The sequence below is a fragment of the Prionailurus viverrinus genome, chromosome B1, assembly GCF_022837055.1.
Source record: "Prionailurus viverrinus isolate Anna chromosome B1, UM_Priviv_1.0, whole genome shotgun sequence".
Lineage (NCBI taxonomy): Eukaryota > Metazoa > Chordata > Mammalia > Carnivora > Felidae > Prionailurus > Prionailurus viverrinus.
The window spans coordinates 81696214-81708275 of NC_062564.1; positions in this window are offsets into that span (position 1 = coordinate 81696214).

The window sequence follows — 12062 nt, forward strand, 5'->3', positions numbered from 1 at the left end:
TTGTAACTCTGATGCTCACAGAACGTATAGGCTTACCTCTCTTAAAGTTGCCAAGCAACAGAACGCAAAATTCCACAAATTCTACCCCCAAGCCCCAGATTTTAACTAGCAAATGCATAAGGTATAGAACGTTCTGGCCTTTGCTCTGAGCAATATACTGCCGCAAATTATGTCAAGAAAGCAGGGGGAAACTGCTTTCCTAAATAAAATAGTGAATCCTAATGAGGGTGGTTTAAGAGGTGGAAATGAGATAAAAGAACAGTGCCAAGCATTCATTTTTTTCTAAAGACTGGGCTCCAAGGATCTGGAAGCAAAATGAACTGCTTGTGATGTCAACAATAACAGGTGACTCAGACAGCTTCTCCTACGTCATAGAGCAATGGTGCTTCAGCTGGCTACACAACTAAAGTCACCCCAGGAGCTGTTAAAATAAGCAGCAACTCAGACCTCACCCACCCCCCCATCCCACCCCCATAGAGCTTGATTTAACTGGTCTGGAGTAGGGCCCAGGCACTGGTATATTTTAAAGGCTGACTCCTGAAGAATTCTAAAGACAGCCGGGGTTAAGAATTAAGGTCATTGAAATACCACTGTGAGCCTTTTTTAGGTTGAGAGGTGATAGTATTCAATCTTCCATTCACATGATTTCCTCCATCCATCACTACTAAATATGTTTGCCTATCCTTCTCCACATTAACAGTTCATTGGCAAATCAAAATAGGTTTTTCAGCTTTCATCCTTTTATCAGCTCTTGGAGGGGCACCTGGACGGCTCACTAGGTTAAGCTTCCAACTCTTAATTTTGGCTCAGGTCATGATCTCACAGTTGGTGGGATCAAGCCCAGAGGCAGGCTCTGCACAGACAGCTGGGTGCCTGCTTGGGATTCTCAGTCTACCTCTCTCTCTGCCCTTCCCCCACTCTCCCTCTGCCCCCCTCCCACCCTCCCCCCAAAAAAAAAACAAAGCAAAAAAAAAAAAACTATCAGCTCTTGGAGTTCTCCACCTTCAGTGTTCATTCCCATAACCTGTGGAATTCTTTATAAATGCTGATGTCATACCTCATCTGGATGCAATCAGAGGCAACTCTGCCAGCAGACCCATCACCAGCATGGAACAACCAGCATCTCCATAGGTGTTTGGATGAGCACCTACGGGGCCTGCTAAACATGCAGAGGCCTGAGCCCTGCTTTCAGGGACTGCACAGGTCTGAGGAGAAGCCTAGGAATCAGCATACTTACATTGTTATGTGATTCTGATGCAACTGGTCTTTGAATACTGGGAATGGTGCTCCAGGAATAGAATTCAAACAGCCCTTTATAGTGAAGCTGGGGCGCCTGGGTAGCTCAGTCCGTTAAGCATTCGACTTTGCTCAGGTCATGATCTCACAGTTCGTGGGTTCCAGCCCTGCGCCCCGCGTCGGGCTCTGTGCTAACAGCTTAGAGCCTGGAGCCTGCTTCAGATTCTGTGTCTCCCTCTCTCTCTGCCCTTTCCCTGCTTATACTCTGTCTCTCTCTCAAAAATAAAATAAAACATTAAAAAAGTTGTTTTATAGTGAGGCTAACATACTACGGGCCATGTTTCTTTGAGAATAAAATTACTGGCAAATAATTTGTAGTATTTAAAGTTAGGAGTTTCTTTCCTTAAAACTGTAGCTGGGCATATAAGTACCCTCACCCTAGAAGAATTAGGCAAAGATTTCAGACCCAGCTGCTGTTTTTCCCATGGAACTGGGGCTCCTTCGAGAAATCCAGATCAGATAAAATGGAGATGCAGAGGGAGGGAGGGGGCCGAAAACCTGGCTACCCAGCACCTTTGAACCCACCCAGTGTCAGGTAATAACCGTGCATATGCTTCAACCGTTCTAGGGAAAACGGTGGTTTTAAAGAAATCTCTCCTGGCAGTACATATTATTTGGGGACAGGAAAATATATAGAACAGATTGTGAAAGATTATTTGTAGAAAACATTTAAAAGTTTTCTTCTTAGGTTGTGTGGCAGTCTATAAACAAATCTGTGACAAAATAAGCTCTTTAAAAAAATAAATTGTGGCATAAGTGTCCTTTATTATCACATTCCCATCCTTTATATTATTTTTGTTTCTTCTTCCCAAATAAATGATGATATCACTTTAGCAACTATAACCTCCAGAACCAAGAGTGGTGAAACTGCAATTTAAGTGAAAGTGACTCACATTGGGTCTAGGGGGAATTAGAGTTATTTCATCAGTCTATTAGATGTTGAACAAGTCTGTTAAAAATAAGTCAAACTTCAAATTAGAGAATAGATAGAACAGACTGACTGAATGTATTATCATAAATATTTAAGCTCTAAAATTAGAATTCTAAAGGACTTCGAGCTCATTCTTTGTTCTCATTTTATCAGATGCTTCATTTCTCTTGGACACATCCAGTGCTGGTTTGTGTGGTCTGACTTGCTAGCTGAGAGTCTGAACTCTCTAAAAACCTCCGTGTGCAACTGAATGATAGCAAACTATGCCGTTCAGTCCCTGGTTTGTTAAATGTGAAGAAAATGCTGATCCAAGAGCACTAGAACAATGAACTCTGGATTGTGAGATTTAGTGAAAACAGAAGCTTCCTGAGTGAGTGGCCTCATACCCAATAAAACCAGCAGGTGGCGTACTGGCAGGTGGGTAGGCCTTGACCAGGCTTGTAAACATAAGCTGATTATTCTAATGAGGTGTTAATAGGCATTGATGAAAAGAGTTTCATGGTTAAATAAGTTTGGGACAAGTTGGTATAAGTGTTTTTTTGCTGTAGGACTTAGAGCCTTTGATATTTCAGTATGCCTAATGAATCATTCAAAGGGGCCTGGATAGTGAAGCATTTTCTAAACTTCCTTGACCACAAAACTCCATTAGTGGGGTGGAGAGCATCTCTGGGTATTGCTATTCTATGGAACAGTCCAAGAGCTGAAAAGGCTAGTGGTCTCTATAGCTAAGATAATGGCTGGTCTGCAGTCTCTGGAATTTACTTACTCTTGACTAGATCTCCAGTTTAAACCTTGGACAGTACTTTTTAAAAATTGGCGGTAATTTTTAAAAACTGAGATATAACATCAAGTAATAAAGGACACGTATATACTTTACATATATGTACATTCACGTAACTTCTACCCAGATGCATAAATCTTGTCCCTTTCCAGCCAAAAGTTTGTGTGTGTGCACACACACACACACACATACTCACTATTTCCATCACTGCAGACTAGATACATCAAGGCTGTATTCTGTGGAGGCAGAAACTTACTGATGCCATTCCAAGACGAAACCAGGAGGAAAGCAAGTAATATAAAGGCCAGAAAAAGCGGGAATTCCCTTGAGAAAAAAGATCCCATATGAAGCCGAAGCTTCAATCTCAGCGAAAATCTGTTTCCCCCCAAGGTGCCAAATTCTGATATTTGGATAAGTGTAGCCAACAGCCGAATGAGCATGCATGTGTTATAGTGAATAACTGTTTGAGTCTGTCAGTTATACTAATATCAATTCTCAGTCCTTGATCTTAAAGTACTTCTTCATACTTACCAATTCTGTGATTTGGAAATTTTTATTTACTTACGGATCAAAAAACGTGGTCTAGGAGACACAGGAAACCAGTTGCAACAGGACTAGATGGAAATAAAAGAAGGGTAAAGTGCAAAGGAACAGAAAAATAAAACTGATAAAATTAGTGAGGAGAAGCTTCAAAGAAAGCCTCTTGTCTTTCCTGAGATTTATTTTTGGTTATGTTTACTATTTGAAAATTGAAACCGATTACAATGTATACACTCTGATCCCAATTTTGTTTAATAAAAAGTATATGTGTGTGTAAGAAAAGACTTAGGGGGCTATAAATAAAAACGTTAATACTTATAGCTGAGTGGGAGGATTACATGTGATTTTATATTTTACATTGCTTTCTTTATTGTCTAAACGTTTTACAATGAATGAGTTCAGTGCCAAGGTATGATAGAAATTATGGAATACCAACAAGAGCAAGGAATTTTTACAAGAGAAACATGAGGCATCTCTCGTGTTCCTTTGGTTTTATGGGCTGTCAAGGGATCGAGGGAGGGCGGAATTGGAAGGTCAAAGAATGTATTCTTATATTTGGGGTGGAGAGGAGTGTAATAAAATTTTTGTAGGAGTTTCCTTTTTCAAGTTACACTCAGACAATTATATTAGTTTCTTTGGGCTTCCCTAACAAAGTGCCACAGACTGGGTGGCTTAAAACAATAGAAATTGACTGTCTCATAGTTCTGGAGGCCAGGGGTCAAGGCGTCAGCAGGGCCCATGCTCCATCTAAAACATGTGGTAGAACCCTCCCTCACCTCTTCCTCGCGGCTGGTGGTTTCCCGGCGATCTTTGGCACCCGTTGGCTTGCAGCTGCGTCACTCTGGTCTCTGCCTTCATCATCACAGTGTTCTCCCTGCGTGGCTTTGTCTTCACATGACTGTCTGGTTATAAGGACATCAGTCATACTGCATTGGGGCCCATCCAACTCTAACATGACTTCATTCTAGCTGATCACATCTGCAGAATCCTTATTTCCAAATAAGATCACAGTCTGTGATCTTGGGGATTAGCACATCAACATATGTTTTAAGTGGCAAATTCAAACCATAACAGTGATGGTAAATGATGGATACTATATGGTCAACAAGCAATACACTTTTCAAAACAGCTTGTTTCTAATCCATGTAATAGCTCACTGAGTAAAGGGAAGTAGATTTGAGTCTGAGTCATACTGACTGCTTAAGCAAATCACTTCACCCCTCTGAAACTCATTTTCTACCCAATTTATCTACATAATTTGTTCTGTAGTAGAAGTATACATCACTGCCTGGCCCACCTCCCAAACCCCAAGAAACAGTGCCTTACAAACTCTTTTTGATGAACAAAAAGGAACCATATTCATACTTTATCCCACCCCCTGAAACACAGGTGGAGGTGGGCAACTGATTCCAAGAAACCCACCCAGAGATTTCCTTCCATGAGCTCTACTGCCTCCAAAGATGAACAGGGCAATCACGTTTCCATCAGGAATTTGAAATTGGGAACCAAGAAACTATGAAGTGTTAATGCGGGAACTAGAACTATACAATAATGAGATAAAATTGGAAATCGAAAGGGCCTTGATGGTCTAAGAAAACAGCTATAAAAGAGTAAAGTCTAGAATGGTACAGAAAAAAGAAAGAAGCAGAGGTGTCATGACTGAGACTTGCTAGTTCATGTGTGAGAGTTGCCTCCATGGTGTCTTCGGTTTTCTGCTCTTTGGATGTGATGCAGCTACATGTGTGTTTTTCTTCCTGTTTTGAGTATTTATCCTGTCCAGTGTTCTCTGAACTTCCTGAATCTGTGGCTTGGTGTCTGCCATTAATTTTGATTTTTTTTTTTTAAATGTTTATTTTTGAGACAGAACGAGAGAGAGACCACAGGCAGGGGAGCGGCACAGAGAGAAGGGTGTACAGGATCCGAAAATAGGCTCTTTGCTGACAGCAGCATACCACAAGATCATGACTGAGCCACCCAGATGCTTGGCCATTAATTTTGGATAGTTCTTAGGTATTATTACTTGAAATATTTCTTCTGTTTCTTCTCCTTTTAGTATTCCAATGGCTTGTATGTTTTATCATTTGAAATGGTTCTTGAATGTTCTGGTTTTTTCATCCTCTTAATCTTGCATTTCAATTTGGAAAGTTGTTAATGGCCTATTTTCAAGCTTAATGATCTTTTTTCTTGGCCATGTTGAGTATACTGATGACCCATTGAAGGCATTCTAAATTTCTATTTTTTCTAGCATATGCTTTCAATACTTTCATAGTGTTTCCATTTCTTTGCTTAAATTTACCATCTGTTCTTATATGTTATCTATTTGTCCCTTAGAGCTTTGAATATATTAATCATAGTTTTTTTTTTTTAAGTTTATTTTGAGACACAGAGAGAGCATGTGCATGGGAGAGGGAGAGAGAGAATCCCAAGCAGGCTCTGCACTGCCAGTGCAGAGCTGGATGTGGGGCTCAAACTCACCAACTGTGAGGTCAAAACCTAAGCCGAAATCAAGATTTGGATGCTTAACTGACTAAGCCACACAGACGTCCCAATCAGTTATTTTAAACTCTCTAATAATTCTAATATCTGTGCATATCTGAGTCTGATTCTGATGACTGATTTGTCTCTTCAAACTATGTTTTTTTCTTGCCTTTGGCATGTCTTGTAATTGTTGAAATCCAGACATAATGTATTGAATAACAGGAACTGAGGTAAATAGCCCTTTAGTGTGAGGATGTATGTTAATCTGGCTAAGTGTTGGGATATATTTCATGTTTGTTGTAGCTGTAGGTGACAGAAGCTACAAAATCCTCTAGTGTCCTTGTTTTTGCCTCCCCTCTTGACTTTGGGCTTCCTTACATACTCCTCCTCAGAGAGAGTCTATATCTTGCAACTCTTTCAATGGTAATTCACTGGCATTATCCTGAAGCCCTGTTCGGATGATGATAATGTGGGGAAAGGAGGAGTGTTCTATAAACTTATGATTAAATATCAGTCTTCTAAATTGTCCTGTGTCCTTGGGCTGTGATCTTTGCAAGTATTTCTCCCCTAGTATAGCTTCCCCGACTCCTACTCCCTACCCCATTCACTGGCCACAGAGTTCCCAATCTATTCCCTTGAAGCCATGACCCCTGTTGACCTCGTTCCCTTTCCCATATTAGGTGAGGGAAAAAGAACAACAACAACAACAACAACAACAAAAACCACTAGGGGTTGGGAGGAATGCCCTTACCCTAGCTTGGATAAGGCCCCAGCAAAGTCTTTTCTCCTGAAGTGTAGTCCTTATGGAGAAGATCCTGGGTTTACTACACGATTACTCTTACTTTCCTCCTGTCAGCGCCACGAGGGGATTTTTCTTGGGTCTTGACTGTGACAACACGCTTCCTACAGGTAAAGTCCATGAAAGTGTATGGGCCCCGCAAGACTGCAGCCCCAGAAGTTTCTTACTCTCCCACCAGTTCCCACTCAGACTTAAGCAGTTCTTCAGAGTAACCACTAAAGCATTCCTACTAATTTATGGCTCCAACAGTCTCTTCCAGATAAGCAGACCCTGGCTGTGACTCTCTGGCTATACCTCTATCCCCAGATTTCACGGTGTGGTTTCTCCAGAGGTCCAAGAAAGAGAATTTTCAGTTTGACCAGCTGTCTCTAAGTTGTAAGGATGAGAGTGAAGACTTCCAAATTCTTTATGTGTCAGAGTTTAAAATGTAGGTCCTCATCATCACCTCCTTTCCTGAAGGCTGAACTTTGATTCCTATCTTTGGATTTTCACGAGATCCCCATGTTTAAAGTAACTCTACCTTCTCCTGAGTGTGGGTCAACCATGCATTCAAAAGACCTTTGTCCAAAATTCATTGCCTGTCATGAGTTGCAGCTTCTCCAACTGCATAAAGGAGGTAGTTAGGCTGAAGAACTCTAAAATCTTCTATTAATCAGTTAGACATAAAAGGGAAATATTACCTAAGCTATACCACACTTTTTAAACCATTCCTCTTTAACATACTGATCCTTTCTTGTTTTCAGATGCATCTTCACTGTAAGGAAGGGTAAATATCCTAGTGGTGGTTGGGGGTGGGGGGGAATACTCTACTTGTAAAACTGGATTAGGGAAAGATATTTTCAATAAATAAGCGTGGTATATGGGCATCTGGTGGCTCAGTCATTGGGGTGTCTGACTCTCAAGCTCAGGTTTTGATCTGAGAATCATGAGTTCAAGCCCTGTGTTGGGTTCCGTGCTGGGCGTAAAGCCTACTTAAAAAAAAAACAAAATAGAGGTATAGCCACATGAGTTTAAAAATGAGTGGCAGCTGACTACATGAATGTCACTTGTGTGTTCTGGTGATATATTACCAACAATTGGGCTAATGCTCATTTTCACAAAAATCATATCTTTTAAATATAACATATCAATAACATTTATTTATATCTCACCTTAGTGCAAAACACAAAGCATACTCAGTCATCTGTAGTAGACATATGTTCTGTCTGCCTGGCATCCTACCTTATTCTGTAACTAGCACCCTGCTTATTTTGAAGTCCAAGTGTTTCCAGCCAATCCCAGTCCTCATACTTCTGGCCACAGAGATGAACTTGTGATCTTTCAGGCAGGCCAGTCTGAGTGCTTCCCTGAGATTTTTAGACTTGGAGCTATGGAGAGAAGTTCTTCCCCTGGACCCAAGTGCTGCTGGTTGCCACATCTTCAGCTACGTGGAGGAAGCTGGGAGAATGGAGTCAATACACAGAGGGGAAGAAATGAGACACGGAGAACCCTCGTGTTATTTATGTCCCTGAAAAGCTTGCTGAACCCCTACTTTTCCCCACATTATGACTGGATAAGCCAATAAATAGGATTTTTGCCCAAACTAGTAGGTTTCTATTATTTATGGCCAAGAATCCTGGCTAATATAAAAACTGACATTAAGTTTCATTGTGGTTTGGTTTTTAATATCTAAAATATTATCTTCAAACAGAAGCAGAAAATTCTACTGGAAAAAAAAAATACATTGAGGCACCAGTTTCCAAAAGAACAAAATCTAAGATAGTAAGTTACAGAAGATAGGCCATTAAGATCAAATACCAAGCAAGATCTTACCATCTGGATTTATGCACAAATCTACCCTATACCACAGAAGCATCTATAAGTTATGAATATAGTATCTGTCATGAAACTATGTTATAGGAAGTATGAAAAGAAGTTCATAAAGTGCTTTGAGCAACTTAGAAAACAGTATTTTCAAAATCTAATGTATATCACACTTAGGAACAATAAATTTAGATAAATTTCTTAATATTCTGGTTGTTCAATTTCTTTTCCTGTAAAATGGGGTCATAACGCCTCTCTTGACAGGTTGTTGACAGAATTAGCAATCATCGATATGTGAAGCTGGGAGATCATGACTCAACATAAAGTTGATATGCCAGAAGGGAAGAGCCTGCCAACTCTCCAACCCAGGCATCTTTTGCCGGAGTCGATCCACATTTTGAAGAGGAGATGTGTGAGGGGAAAATCTGCTTCAGAGACTGTATGCTCAGGAGGAGACAGGAGAGCTCAAGTACAATGAAAATAGGACTACTATGAGAAAATGAGAAATCGTCTGGTAACTGGTTCCTACCCCAGCCTGTGGGAGCAGCCCCTGTGAGGAGAGAGGCAAGGATCCTGTTCTCAGGGAACAGCACTATTTGGGGAACTTAAGAGTTTCACAGTTTTGGGGCGCCTGGGTGGCGCAGTCGGTTAAGCGTCCGACTTCAGCCAGGTCACGATCTCGCGGTCCGTGAGTTCGAGCCCTGCGTCAGGCTCTGGGCTGATGGCTCAGAGCCTGGAGCCTGTTTCCGATTCTGTGTCTCCCTGTCTCTCTGCCCCTCCCCTGTTCATGCTCTGTCTCTCTCTGTCCCAAAAGTAAATAAACGTTGAAAAAAAAAAATTAAAAAAAAAAGAGTTTCACAGTTTGGAACACCTAAGCAAGGCAGGATTCTCCTACAGGAACGGCAGCAGCTAAAATAGCAGAGGCCCAAGAAAAGCCTGGGAGGAGCAAGCTGCACGTGAGAGTGTGAGCTCGTTTGTACATCAGTGAGGAACCCCAGGGACTTCCAAAAATACGTGACAAGAGGACTTTCGGGGACTGAGATCCTGTCTCATGATAGGACGGAATCCCAAGTCAGCAAAATTTGAGCGTAAAACCTCATATGATTTTATTCATAAGAAGAGTGTTGATCTTTGAAATAGTTGGCTTCTATACATGACAAGATTTGGTATTTAGGTATGAGCCTGATAAATGGCTTTACTGTCATCCTAAGATATCTCTATATGGAATTCTAACCACACCTTAACACTGGCCAGGCAGATGTTACAGAGCATTGAGGATGAGCTCACATGATTTCCTCCGTGTTAGTTGAAAGGAAACATTAATTGAGATTAAGCATTTGGTCTTGCTGTGAGTAGAAAAGTTCACTGACTTTCATGTGCACTCACCTTCCTCCCATCAGGAAGCTGAGGTGGCTAAGCAAAGTAAATTTCTCCAAGGTTACCTTTATGCATCAAATTTACAGGTAAATATTAATGTACTTCGACTCACATTAGCACCATCTACATTTCATAATACAGTTTTTTCTGAAAAAAAAATTCAGTATTTTATAACTGCTTTTGTGCCACTCTAATATTTTATAATCAAACATAGCACTAATGACCAAAATGTTGAACTTATATGAACCTCATGGAGCAGGAATTGTCATCAAGCATTTATGTCAAGGGGGTTAAGAAAGTTCATAATTAGTAACCAACTAACCCAAATATGATAGTGGAAGAAAAATAAACAGGCTGCTGTCGCTTTTTGATTGTTCTTTTTCAAGGCAAATTTTGACTTGTTTATCATTTTCTTCATCTCACCTGAATAACCATGCTAACATTTAGCAAGTACTGGTCCCAGCCATCACTCCGACACCCTACATGAGTTACAGTTGTTCATTAGATACACCCCTTACATGATGAGAACTCGACCTTCTGAGGTGTTTGAGAAGTGGCTTAGGAAGCATTTGTGTTTATGAAGCCCCATATGGCTTTCTCAGGCTTTAGGAGCAGCTGAGTGCCACCATCTATACAAACATATAGATCATAAAAGCTACTGCTTCTCTTTTCAAAATCCTTGTACTTTACTAGTTTTTAGCAAGGGTGTCATGACTTCTATGATGGCAATCTACTGGGTGGGTGTAATGCTACAATTGTTTTCACTGATTTTTCCTTTTTTTTTTTTCTTCTGTATTAAAGGTTGAACTGCATAAACAGTATCATATGCATGTTTATTAACTCTTGTCTTCAGCATGTACCAGAGCTACAAAAGCTACATGCACTCTTGGAAAGAAGTAAATAACCATATGAGAGAGTGATAATAAAGAAAGAATTCCTTCAGGCACCTGGGTGGCTTGGTTGCTTAATCGTCCGACTTCGACTTCAGCTAAGGTCATGATCTTACGGTTTGTGAGTTCGAGCCCCACATCAGGCTCTGTGCTGACAGCTTGGAGCCTGGAGCCTGCTTTGGGTTCTGTGTGTCCCCCTCTCTCTGCCCCTCCCCCACTCACACTCTGTCTCTCTCTCAAAAATAAATAAAACATTAAAAAAATAAAAATAGGGGCGCCTGGGTGGCTCAGTTGGTTGAGCGTCCAACTTCAGCTCAGGTCATGATCTCACGGTTCGTGAGTTCGAGCCCCGCGTCAGACTCTGGGCTGACAGCTCAGAGCCCGGAGCCTACTTCGGATTCTGTGTCTCCTTCTCTCTCTGCCCCTCCCCCACTTGTGCTCTGTCTCTATCAAAAATAAATAAATGTAATAAAAAATTTTAAAAATAAATAAATAAAAATAAAGAATTCCTTGCTAGGTTGTATTGTGATGGGTAATATTTTCAGTGTTTTTTTTTTTTTAACGTTTATTTATTTTTGAGAGACAGAGAGAGAGAGAGCATGAATCAGGGAGGCACAGAGAGAGAAAGAGAGACACAGAATCTGAAGCAGGCTCCAGACTCTGAGCTGTCAGCACAGAGCCTGACGCAGGGCTCAAACTCACAAACCGCAAGATCATGACCTGAGCCAAAGTCAGATGCGTAACCGACTAAGCTACCCAGGCACCCCGTATGATGAGTAATGTTAACTGCAGCTATAACTGCACAAGTAATTGTAGTCCCCTTAATGAAGTTTGGTACTGTTTTAGCAAAACGTCTGTCAATTTTGAAGCTCAGTTTAGAACAGAGCACCTTTTTACCGACCTACAGAAATTAATGGTAATTATACTTTTGACAGAGGCAAAGTCAACCTATGAGGTTTTTTCAGAAAAGAATTATTCTTTTAAGATAGGGGGAGAGTAACTCATTTAATCCTTAAAACAACCCTAAGATGTTAAATATTTTGCTCTTTAAATATTTATTTAGCACTTACTGTGTCCAGGAACTATATATTAACTAAAATAGTTAATATATAGTCAACCCCATTTAATAATGAGGAAACTGGGACACAGGGGGATTAAGTAGTTTGG